Source organism: Anolis sagrei, chromosome 3 (assembly GCF_037176765.1).
Source record: "Anolis sagrei isolate rAnoSag1 chromosome 3, rAnoSag1.mat, whole genome shotgun sequence".
In the NCBI taxonomy this organism is placed as follows: Eukaryota; Metazoa; Chordata; class Lepidosauria; order Squamata; family Dactyloidae; genus Anolis; species Anolis sagrei.
Genome location: NC_090023.1, coordinates 118,517,074 through 118,530,446, shown reverse-complemented (window position 1 = coordinate 118,530,446; position 13,373 = coordinate 118,517,074).

Genomic DNA, 13,373 nt, shown 5'->3' with positions numbered 1-13,373 from the left:
ACACAACTAACTGAAATTAAGGACACAATCTTATGCCTTGGATTGTGCCCTGAATGTCAGTTGTGTTACTTTGCTGCTACCAGTTTGTATCTACCTATAAATCATGAAATTTTTTCTTAAGGATAGGAACAAATAATTTCAGCAATTTTCTTCCCACTGTGAACAGGTCTCCAGAAACCATATAGATTTGAAGGCTATTCACAAACTGGAACTCTTTCTGCATAAAATTTGCATATGGCTGTTTTTCATATAAAACAGCATTTCCTACCTACTTGAAAATAATATTTCAATGTAAAAGTGTAAATTCTTGTACAGAAAATACCAGGCTGTAGCACAACTAGTTAGTAGCTAGGTGCATTAAATCACTACTGACCGAGAGGTCACGAGTTCAAAGCCAGCCTGGAACGGAGTGAGCTCCTGACCACTCCTGTTGATCTATGCAGCCCAAAAGACAATGGCATCTGTCAAGTAGGAAATTTAGATACCGCTTTATGTGGGGAGGCTAATTTAACTAATTTATGGCATCATAAAACCTTCCAGCAGAGTCTGTAAGAATTAGGAAGTATTCCATCAAGGACTTGGTGTCACAAGTGGACGGTGAAGTGGCAGCTCCCCCTGTGGCTGGAATCATAGAATCATAGAATCAAAGAGTTGGAAGAGACCTCATGGGCCATCCAGTCCAACCCCCTGCCAAGAAGCAGGAATATTGCATTCAAATCACCCCTGACAAATGGCCATCCAGCCTCTGCTTAAAAGCTTCCAAAGAAGGAGCCTCCACCACACTCCGGGGCAGAGAGTTCCACTGCTGGACGGCTCTCACAGTCAGGAAATTCTTCCTAATGTTCAGATGGAATCTCCTCTCTTGTAGTTTGAAGCCATTGTTCTGCGTCCTAGTCTCCAAGGAAGCAGAAAACAAGCTTGCTCCCTCCTCCCTGTGGCTTCCTCTCACATATTTATACATGGCTATCATATCTCCTCTCAGCCTTCTCTTCTTCAGGCTAAACATGCCCAGTTCCCTAAGCTGCTCCTCATAGGGCTTGTTCTCCAGACCCTTGATCATTTTAGTCGCCCTCCTCTGGACACATTCCAGCTTGTCAATATCTCTCTTGAATTGTGGTGCCCAGAATTGGACACAATATTCCAGATGTGGTCTAACCAAAGCAGAATAGAGGGGTAGCATTACTTTCTTAGATCTAGACACTATGCTTCTATTGATGCAGGCCAAAATCCCATTGGCTTTTTTTGCAGCCACATCACATTGTTGGCTCATGTTTAACTTGTTGTCCACGAGGACTCCAAGATCTTTTTCACACGTACTGCTCTCGAGCCAGGCGTCTCCCATTCTGTATCTTTGCATTTCATTTTTTCTGCCAAAGTGGAGTATCTTGCATTTGTCACTGTTGAACTTCATTTTGTTAGTTTTGGCCCATCTCTCTAATCTGTCAAGATCGTTTTGAATCCTGTTCCTGTCCTCTGGACTATTGGCTATCCCTCCCAATTTGGTGTCGTCTGCAAACTTGATGATCATGCCTTCTAGCCCTTCATCTAAGTCATTAATAAAGATGTTGAACAGGACCGGGCCCAGGACGGAACCCTGCGGCACTCCACTTGTCACTTCTTTCCAAGATGAAGAGGAAGCATTAGTGAGCACTCTCTGTGTTCGTCCACTTAACCAATTCCAGATCCACCTCACCGTAGTTTTGCCTAGCCCACATTGGACTAGTTTCCTTGCCAGTAGGTCATGGGGGACCTTGTCGAAGGCCTTACTGAAATCCAGGTACGCTACATCCACGGCATTCCCCGCATCTACCCAACTTGTAGCTCTATCGAAGAACGAGATCAGATTAGTCTGGCATGACTTGTTTTTGATAAATCCATGTTGACTATTAGCGATGACTGCATTTGTTTCTAAGTGTTTGCAGACCGCTTCCTTAACAATCTTTTCCAGAATCTTGCCCGGTATCGACGTGAGGCTGACCGGACGGTAGTTGTTTGGGTCATCCTTTTTTCCCTTCTTGAAGATTGGGACCACATTGGCCCTCCTCCAATCTGCTGGAACTTCTCCTGTTCTCCAAGAACTCTCAAAGATGGTTGCCAATGGTTCCGAAATGACTTCCGCTAGTTCCTGAAATTGAGCATACCCTCATGAAGCCAGAAAGCTGGAACATTAAATTGCCTCTGTGTCTGACTATATATGTTGTATGTCTAATGGCATTGAATGTTTGCCATGTTTATGTGCATTGTAATCCACCCTGAGTGCCCTGCAAGGTGAGAAGGGCAGAATATAAATACTGTAAATAAATAAATGAAGAAATAAATAGGTAAAATACAATTTTCTGTGCAAGTCAGACATGTGCAAATCTTTAGTTGAGCATATCCCCAATTACAGCTGATATTTTTTTCTGCACAGGAATTCATATTTTACATTGAAATTGTATCTCCTTGATGAAAAGACTGTTTAGTATGCAAAACAACCACATATAAATTTTGTGCAGAGTAAGTCTCTAGCTATGAAGATTCTGATCTGTCCAGGTTTCTTCTTACCAGGATTTTTCAATTTTTTAAAACATATTTTGACCATCTTTGTAATATTTTTGCATGTTTTCCTAATCCAAATAATATTAAAATCTTGGAACAGAATAACAACAGTCATAACAAACAGAGTAACAGTTCTAACAGTTCTACATAGTCACATTGGTGCTCAGTGGGGATACTCTGGTTATCAGTCACACCAAAGCTGGTTCATCACTGCTGGGCAGGGAGAGAATCACCAACCCTTCCCTCATGTCACTTCCAGCTATAGCAGTGACAACACAACCTACCTGATGGTCAGAGGTCCCTCTTCTTCTTTCCATGGCTGGTGACTTATGAAGGACGCTGGGAGGAGGGAGCACAAGATGGCTGTTGGGCACAACTGTCAGAACTCAGGGGAAAACAGAATCCTTGTGTAGAATTTGGACTTTTCCTTGAATTATTTTAACATTAAACAGCTTTCTCTAATTAAACTAGATCAGCCTGCATGCATTTTAGGACTGCCTATGAGCTAATTCAATTCCACACCATTGTAGATGGGGTCTAGTTTCCCATGGGGGAAAAGTCACAGTGTCTGAGCAATCATGAGAAGGCTTTCTCCTGCATCCTCATCAAACTTCCCTCTGATGATAGTATTTTAAAATGCGTGCAAGCTGTATGAGGAGATATGTTGTTTCAGTTAACTTCAAGCCAACATTTGGTAACACTACAGAATTATCTTTATCAAAACACTTCTGTATTTTGGTTTTTTTCCATCTTGCTGATTCTCATTTTTAAATTTCTATTTTAGGAAATATAATTAAGTGAGAGCCTGTTCCTATGAAAACTATATTGAGACAGATCTGTATGATTCACAGACTGAGACAATGACCCTTTAGCTGTCATCCTTTGGTTTATCCTAAAGGCTCGTATGTCTGGGCAAGGAGCTCCTAATTAAATATGCATGAATGAAACCAGAGGCAAACACAAATTCAGACCCCACCTACACTGTCATATAATACAGTTTCTGAATGCTGATTAACTACATTTGGATCTACACTGTCATATAATCCAGAATCAAAGCAGATAATTCAGATTATCTGATTTGAACAGGATTACATTAGTCTCCACTGAGATATAATCTATTTGAAAGTAGATAATCTGAATTTTATATGGTAGTGTAGATGGGGCCTACATTGAACTTGATTATGTGGCACTGAGGCTGCATTTACACTGTCATATAATCCAATTTCTGTATGTAGATTAACTGCTTTGAACTGGATTGTATGAGTCTACACTACCAGATCATCCCATTGCTAAATGCAAATTATAGGGCAGTGTAGAGTCTTATAATCCAGTTCAGAGAAGTTTCTTTGCATTCAGAAACTAGAATATTTGGCAGTGTAGATCCAGCTTCAGTTGCTGTTCATCAAGTGTTTTTCACTCTCTCTCCCCCCTCCCCTCAAGTTTTTCTTTCTTTACCCTATAAACGCTGTTATTTCTTTCAGATTTTATTTTAAGCAATCTTTATTTATTTATTTATTTATTTATTTATTTATTTATTTACCATATTTGTATACTACCTTTCTCAACCCGGAGGCAACTGAAGGTGGTTCACAGTTGCCAACAATTTGATGCCTCAACAATGATAAAACAATTAAAACAATAATAAAATAGTGTTAAAAACATTTAGTATAAAATATAAAAAACTGCACGAAGCCATAAAACATTGTCATGAGGGTCTCCTTGCCAAAGTCATTATTCAATTGCATCACATAATGACTTTGCATTACAATTGCATTCTAATTATTCAACAATAATTTTAAAAAATCATACATTAGTTTCTAAACAAATGAGTGGAATATTACTTTAAAAAGTGTTATGTGTCCTTTGTTGAGTAGCATTTTTTTAAGTTGGCTTTCTCTACCCTTTCACTATTATCTCTGTTATTCTTTTAATATTTGAGAAAATATACATAAAGCTGAAGTTCCTGGATTTGGTATGGAATCTTTCACATATTTCTAAAATAAGTAACTTGAAAAAAGAATCCTCTGACAAATATACTGTAGTCTCATTCTGAATTTGCACAGGTTCTCTACTCTGCAATATAATTAGAATAATGGTTAATCTGGCCATGAAGCTTCCTCCCTCTTGGCATTGCATCCTTTAACCTTGCAGTTCCTGGTAGCGTGCCCATTTTTAAATGTCTGTATTCATAGTACTGCTCCTCATTCCCCCCCCCCTCTTTATTTTATAGGTCATTTTATTATTTTCCTCAATATAGGATGCGAACAAAAGCTAGCTTCAAAGCTGCTCTCAAGCACAGAAACATAGTGAACTATTTTGGAAACATTCAGACAAGCAGTGAAATAGAGAAGATGAGATGTTTTCATTTGGAGTGTTCCTGGTCACCGAGAATGAAAGAGACAAAGTAGGAAAGGTGATCCATTTGGGAACTAGCTTCTGAAGAGGAGAGTGTTTGAGCTTCACAAAATACTTGAATGGTGCCTTATATCCAAGAGGATTACATAGAGAGAGTTCCCAAATGGCACCATAAATGAAAAATATTTTCAGCCTGCGCTTTATACCTCATAAGCTTTTTACAATCCCTTTCCAAAGGCCAATATCAGATGACCACTTTTTGGACCTCCCTTCTCAGTCTTTTTATCTCAAAAGTTATTAGAAGGTCTGTGTTTTTTTGGAGTTTAAGAAATTGCTGAGGTCAGCTGAACACTATTAATATTTTCTCTTGGAAAAAGAAAGAAAAAACACCTTTGGACAATAACTTTTTAAAAAGAGTAGATAAAGATAACAGAATACAATAAATATATTAGGATTCAATTGGATTTAAAATCATATCATGGAATAATATATTTTAATGAAAGAAATGGGCTATAAGCGTTTTTTAAGTCTAAGTTTTAAGTCAACTAAGTTGAATTTTTTATAGAGCTTTATGTAAGTGCAAAATATTTGACCTGCAATCATTATCATCTTCAATAAGGGTATGTGTGTGTGTGTGTTTCAGGACTGGGCTACACATGTTCTCAACATTGAGATTAGTATCCCTGTTTCTTGTCTAGACAAGAAATTGTGCCAAATTGGTCCTGATGATACAACTGCTCAAAAACTCCAGGTTTCAAGCAAACTCTGGAATATCCCCCAACTTTACTTAAAGCAGGATAAAGTCATTTTAAAGCCAAAAAACTGGGATTTTCACTGGAAACCACTGTGCACCATGAAGACTGCCAGATGTGCATTCATGGTGAGTGTGTGTTTTTTGATTCATGTTGACAAGTCCTTCATTTAGATTAGTTAAGCATTCTTTAACTACTTCTTTATATATTTTGGGTTATGGTTACCTGATTATTTGTTCTATTTTCACCAGTTAGAGCACTGGTGGCAAATAATACATTTGCCCGAAAAAACCTACAACAACCCAATACATTTAAAACATTGCAATTTTTTTAAAGTCTGAAAAATATGTATATTTTAAAAGCAGTGGGATTTCCTATATGGCATAACCAGTTACAGAAAAGTTCCTAGATACTTAAAAATACAGATAATCCCTTTATCTAATCTAATGCTTTTTTCTCTTGTATAATATTGTTGTAATTGTGTTTGTTTGTTGTCAGCATCGAATTGCTGCCATTGTAAGCCATCCTGAGTCCCCCTTCAGGAGTTGAGAAGGATGGGGTAGAAATGTTGGAAATAAATAAATAATAAATAACATGTAAAAACATTGTATGGATTTGAAACCACTTTCCTCAGTAAAGCTTTTCTGTATGACATGTTTAGGCCAGGCTCCATTGAAACAAATTACAATGAAGACTTTCAATATTCTCTGAGCCATACAAACTCTGTTCTTATTCTTAATTATGTGACAGCATTAACTGGGGCTCATTTTATTGGCATCTGCTTTATAGCGACCTTCATACACAACAGAGAAACAAGTCTAAAATACCAGACATAGATGAACTATACCAATTATAAATGACACAGCTCATGTATACAGTGAGGCTTTGGCCAGCAACATGAGGACTTTGATAGATTTTTTTTATCAAGCATTGTTTGTCTTGAATGTCAGCACGTGTCAAAGTGTATCTGCTAAAACTCCTTCTTTAGCACAACATTTAAAGGTCAAGGAGCGTTGTCTACTATCATAAATTGTCTTCTTCTCTTTGCTCTTATTTATAGTGTTAAATTTTTATACCAGGGAGTATTTTACAAGTTCTGGGGTGATTCTGGAAATGTCCTTGTGTCCTATAAACCAGGTGTTAGCAATTAGTCCTTGATCACAAACATCAGATAATGTATAAGAGATGATTAGCATAATGGTTTGAAACAAATGTAAAATTGCTGTATTATCACTAATCAGGAAATGTCCTTCTAGGGAATGTAATCACAACCAGATGTATAATGCACTTAGGTGAAAGAGAAATCGACTTCATAAACATTTTATTGTTCTAACATTTGTCATAAAACTGGTGATACTGAGATACTGTAAATGGAGACACAAACAAAGAGGTGGGGATTTCCATGTTAGTTTTTATTGAACAAACAGCAGCAGGTTGGCAAACAGATGATCACTAATAAATTTGCCACCATAATAGAGATGCACATTACCAATTAGGTACATGGTAGGCACACATCCAGTTCTAGACTAACAACTGGATTGCAAGGCTAAAGTTAATTATAATGCTGCTTAGACTATGGTGCTGTAGTACACCACACACTGCTCAATAACTAGAAATTTTGGGGAGAACAGCCGTAGCCCTAGTGGTAACTAAGTGAACCCATAGCTTCCATCCTAGGAATGTTTGGTTACAGAAAGATGGTTCGGGGCTGGGGACTTTGTATGTAGAAGGAATGAATGGAAGCCATGCTCACTGACTACTTTTCATAATCTCCTTAAGTAACAAAAAGTTTGTAAACATAGCTTTAGAAATACCAGCAATAATGTAAATAAGCATAGATTCACTGTCATACTACAGTTGGTGAAAAATATTAATGTCCTGTGATGTGTTGTTTTTATGAGGATTTGGAAATTACCTGATATTTTCTAAGTGATGGTGTAACCACCTGTAAAAGAGTTAGGTCACTGTAATAACTAAGTGTAGTGGTTAATCCAATGGGAGTAGTATATAGGTTGTAGTTATACTGAGTAAGTCTAATGAGGGATGGATGGTGATTTGGAGAAATACTGCTGTAAGTAGGGAGGAAAAAGAAACTGTAGTTTGTATATACTCTGTATACTACTGCAACAAAAAGAAAGCCTTCCTGCTTATTTGGGAAAGAACGAAAGTCCCTGCATGTTTTTAATTTGAGTAGAAGACCATTACAACTGTGCTTTTGGATACCTGGTTTCCTAACTGGAACTAATAGAGTCATTTCTGCAAGAACAGGAGCTTTATGACTGCATAGAAGCCCTGGTAGTTTTACCATATTTAGCCTGAATCTTGACAAGGCACCTGAGACCACTTCATGGACTGTATTGTTTGTTGGACTCTGTTATTTGCTCTGCATTTCATGCAAGGGTAAAACATGTGCCCAGAGTTAAATAAAGAAGTTTGGTGCATTTAATATTGAACCTTGAGAACATCTTACTTAAAGAAACAAGCACTTGCTATATACTGCACTGGTCATATTGACCGTAGCACTCATCTACGTGGGCTTACTACCTGTACTCACTGTGCAGTTGCTCCTGACTATCTTCAAAATGTTCTGCCATGTCTGCAGGGGCAGCTCGTCCATTACGCGAAGTAAGCGGCCGCAGAACACTTTTTTTGCCAGGGGCGCTGAGGCGCCTTTGTAAATGCCCCTCGACCGCCATTTGAGGAGCGCCCCCTCAGCTCACAACAGCCCTAGCAGTCCAGGGGGAGCCTCGGCTTTCTTGCCTCGCTGCCGGGCAATCCTCTTCCCAAAGGGGCTGGGTCCTTGAGTCTCGCCTAGCCCCTCTCGTTCCTGCTCCACCCGGCCACTGGGTGCGTGAGCAGAGCCGGCGCTCAATCATTCTCTGCGTTCGATCCTTTCCTCATGACTGGCTCCCTTTTCCGATCCCCCGGTGCTCCACCCGCCTCCTCTCCTCTCCCCAATCTGCGGGTGGGCCAAGGGGTGGAGCCACCGCACCTGGCCCGCTTCAGGTCCGGAGGCATGTCTGAAGACCCCAGTGTGCGCACCAAAAGTCGCCTCTTCTCCTGACTTTCTCTTCAGCCATTGGGACCAAGAGAGAGAGAGAGAGAGAGAGAGAGAGAGAGCCCTTCCGGCTGGAGGTATCTCCCACCTTTGCTCCCTCCTTTGTTTTTGCGCCTACCTTCAGGAAAGTTGGGCATCTCCACCTCTCTCTCTCTCTCTCTCTCTCTCTCTCTCTCTCTCTCTCTTGGTCCCAATGGCTGAGGAGAAAGTCAGGAGAAGTGGTGACTTTTGATGCACATGCCGGGGTCTTCAGGCATGCCTCCGGACCCAAAACGGGCCAGGCAAGGGAGCAAGTGCGGCAAGTGTAGTTACTGGGATATATAGTTCACGTACAATCAAAGAGCATTCTGAACTCCACCAATGATGGAATTGAACCAAATATGGCACACAGAACTCCCACGACGAACAGAAAATATATATCAATGATTGGTTGGGGGGGGGGGCGCCAAAATACTTTTTGCTTACCGTTGAAAATTACCTAGGGCCGCCTCTGCATGTCTGGTGCCTGTACAGAATAAACTTGGTTTCGTCTCAGGTGAATAAAAGTTGGAGGTTGCTGTGGAGTCTGGTTAAAACTCTGGAGCAACTGCATAAATTTGGCAGTGTAGACAGCAGAGCCAGGTCTGACTTGGACTGATCTGTTATCCATATGGGTCACTGCTGCCAATCTCTATTCCCATTTCTCATCAGCAGAGGTGACCATGTGACTAGGGAGATGCAAAGGTAGAACTCCTTCCATCCTCACTTTTTTCTGGTTACTTAGACATCTACTGATGTCAGTGCAATAATGAAAGCCAAGAGCTTTGTGGCCACCTGGCAATGGCAACACAATGCTATGGAATTGTGACAATTGTAGTTTTTTCCCTTTAAGTTTTATTGAGCATTTTTTAAAACTCCACACAAATAGGAAATTTGTTATAATTGTTACATCTGTTTCTCTTCAATTCAATTGCTTTTATACACACTATCTAAACTACTAAAATGCCATATATATATATATATATATATATATATATATATATATATAAGCTTGTAAACATTTCTGTTCTAATTAGAAGGTACTAACACATCAAAAAGGGTGTCCATTCTTCTTCAAGATTATGTGTATTTGTTTGTTGCAAAGCTAAGGTTAATTTGTCCATTTCAGCCATTTCAAAAACTTTCATAATCCAATCTTCTGATTTTGGTGTGTTTTGCTGTTTTCATAACTTTGCATATTCAATTCTTGCTGCTGTTGTCATATAGAGGAAGATTCTTTCTTGACATTTCAATATCTGTTTGTCTAATAATCTCAACTGGAAGAGTTCAGGTTTCAATGAAACTTCATACTTTAATATATTTTTCCATGTCTCTATGAATTTTTATCCAGAATTATTTAGCTTTAGGACAAGTCCATCACAAATGGCAAAAAAGTTCCAGTCTTTGTTTGCATTTCCAACATATGTTGGGTCTTTTATATTTTATGTAGCCCTGCTGGTTTCTGATTCAATCTCGGCGGTGACATATAACGTCGTTAAGTTTTGCATGGCTGTGATTAAAATCCGGCAGATGATGGTAGAGAGTCAAAAGACCTAAGCTTCATCCCTGGAATATTGATGGGGAATTTATAGTGTTGGATCCCCCCCCCTATTGCCATCCCCACTACCTCCCTTTAGACTGCCTTCAGATGATCTCATGGGTTGAGTTAGGTTTTAATAACTACTTGTATGTTGTTTTTAACCTAGATTTTAAAAATTGTTGATGTTTGAAGGTTTGACATGTATGTGGGGGACTTGGTCCCTTGTTATGATCTGGTTATTGACCATAATAAAGTTTACCATATGTATATAATTTTGTAGAAATTTTATTTGGTAGAGTGATTCCTTATAATTTTAGTCCTTTCTTCCAGAGTTCTTCCCAAGTTTATTGCTCAGTCTATATCTTTTGCCCATTTCATCATGGGTTCTTTTATTTGTTTATTGTAGTTTTAGAAAGTACTTAGTCTTCTCTGGCAAAGAATGCTGGTGCCTCACCAAACAATAATTGCCATGATTCCCATAGCATTGATCTATGACACAGTACATTAATTCTGTTGTGTTGATGCACCTCAAGAAATCTTTCCTAGCCTGATGCTCAACCCCAACTGACAGAAGCATCATCAACCCATGTTCTGCTTCACCAGTATCATTGATCTCCTTCTCCTCATGCAGCTGATGTCCAATTCAGTAGTTTGTGAAGACATTAGAACCATGACATTTGTGTCACAATCATGACTAAGTAGTGATTGCGAATATAAAACAGTTATAGATGAGTAAATCTTAGGAGCTCTTTTCCACTATCACTACTTGTAGTCATGATTGAGAGACTATTGTCAGAATTATAACTCCCCTTCTCAGGGAAACAATAACAAAACCTATTTTACATGGAGAAAATGGGATCACTTCTTTTGGAGATCAGAGTGAGGGCCAATGATGTTCCCATCATATTTGGGTGGGTTATGTCAGGAGAAATTACTTCATTAAGTATGTTTTACCAAGTAGCTATAGGATTTCAGCTATTCAGATTAATTTCTTTCAAGACAGCTGCATGCTGCCATTAGATATTTTCTTCCAGCTTCATAAACATTTCAGTGCTAATTTCCATACCCTAATTTTAACTACTGAATTACTCATTTGTATATTAGTACACTACTGATTAGAATTTTAATGACATTTAATACACTGGGTAGTCTAATACAATTTAATTCTCTAATAAGTAGGAGAAAAGTGAGTGTAACACGATTAGCAAACAATGAAGCAATGAAGACAAACATTTCTATATAATGGCAATATTAACTAGGGATGCCCAATTTACCACCCCGCCCCTAAAAAAACCCTTTAAGAACATCCTAAATTATACATAGCTTGATGCTTTGGGGTTTCATTAAAAATGCATCAAGAAATATCACTGGGGCTGTAACAATATTAGAAGATGTAAAAAAAAAACCTAAGGCAACTCAGGGAAAAGGCCTCTATAAATAAAACTGAGTAATCAAACTACTATTGTAATGACAAAATGGTATAATACAGTTCTTTGAAGGCATAGAACCAGGAGAGGGATGTATGTATATCCTTGATTATACCTGTAAAATTGATGAATAGCACTTAGTGTGCAAAGTGACTAACTATAAAGTAAAAAAGTAAATTTTAATAAATTTCATTCTCATATGCAACAACACATTTTTTCTATCTTCTGCAGTAAGAGAGACATTGGGAAAAAATGCAGTTTTCATTGAGTATTAACAATTTGTGGCTTCCTCTGAACAGAAAAAAGTCAGGTTTTTTGTGAAGAAGTCCACAACAAGAAATCCACCTTACATACATATTTAGTGGAGTGGCATGAGCTGCAGACTCTGAAGACCACAGTTTGAATACTTGCTAGGCCATGGAAACCCCTTGGACATCCTAGGAAAAGTCACATTCTCAGCCTCAGGGGAGGGCAAAGGCAATTCCCTCTGTGCAAATATTGTCAAGAAAAACTTGTGTTATGTTTGGATTGTCAGAAGTTTGAAATGACTTGAAGGAATATAGCAACAACTGAAAAAATATATTACAATATATGAAAGAGTAGTCCTTAGGTTTAGAGCATATTCAAGGAGTGGATGGCGGGGGGGGGGGGGGAGTCTTTCAAAATGTGTTATGAATTTTACTAGTTGTACCATTAATTCACATTAATAAATGTTAAGAAATCCTCTTAATGAGAAAGAATGTATTTAAATCTGTGAAATTCACTTATTCAGGTCTACAAGATTTATTTATTATTTATTTATTTCACAGTTTTGTATACCGAGCTTCTCAACCTCATTGAGGGACTCAGCCCGGTTTACAGCCATAAAAACATATACATTCATTAAAATATCATATATCACAAATTACACATCAACTTTAAAATACACTAAATATAAAACTACAGTGGTCAGTCATCCTATTAAGATGGTTCTATATCCACTTCCATACAGAGTCCTATGGTGTTGTCTCATTCCTCAAAGGCCTGACTCCACAGCCACGTCTTCACCCGTTTCCTAAATGTTAGGATGGATGGGGCGGTTCTGGCCTCCAGAGGGAGAGAGTTCCAGAGTCGCAGGGCCACCACCGAGAAGGCCCTGTCCCTCGCCCCACCAGGCGCGCTTGCGAGGCTGGTGGGACCGAGAGCAGGGCCTCTCTAGATGATCTTAGTAATCTTGATGGTTCATAGGGGAGAATACGTTCGGAGAGGTAAACAGGGCCGGAGTCGTTTAGGGCTTTATAGGTCAACACCAGCACTTTGAATTGTGCTCGGAAGCTAATTGGTAGCCAGTGGAGCTGTCGTAACAGCGGAGTGGTGTGCTCCCTGTACCCAGCCCCCGTTAGTAATCTGGCTGCCGCGCGTTGGACTTGCTGCAGCTTCCGGGCAGTCTTCAAAGGCAACCCCACGTAGAGAGCGTTGAAGTAATCTAAGCGGGATGTAACCAAAGCGTGTACTACCGTGGCCAAGTCAGCCCTCCCAAGGTACGAACGCAGCTGGCGCACAAGTTTTAATTATGCGAAAGCTCCCCTGACCACCGCTGAGACCTGGGTTTCCAGGCTCAGTGATGAATCCAGGAGAACTCCCAGACTGCGTACCTGAGCTTTTAGGGGGAGTGTGACCCCGTCTAGCACAGGCTGTAACCCCGT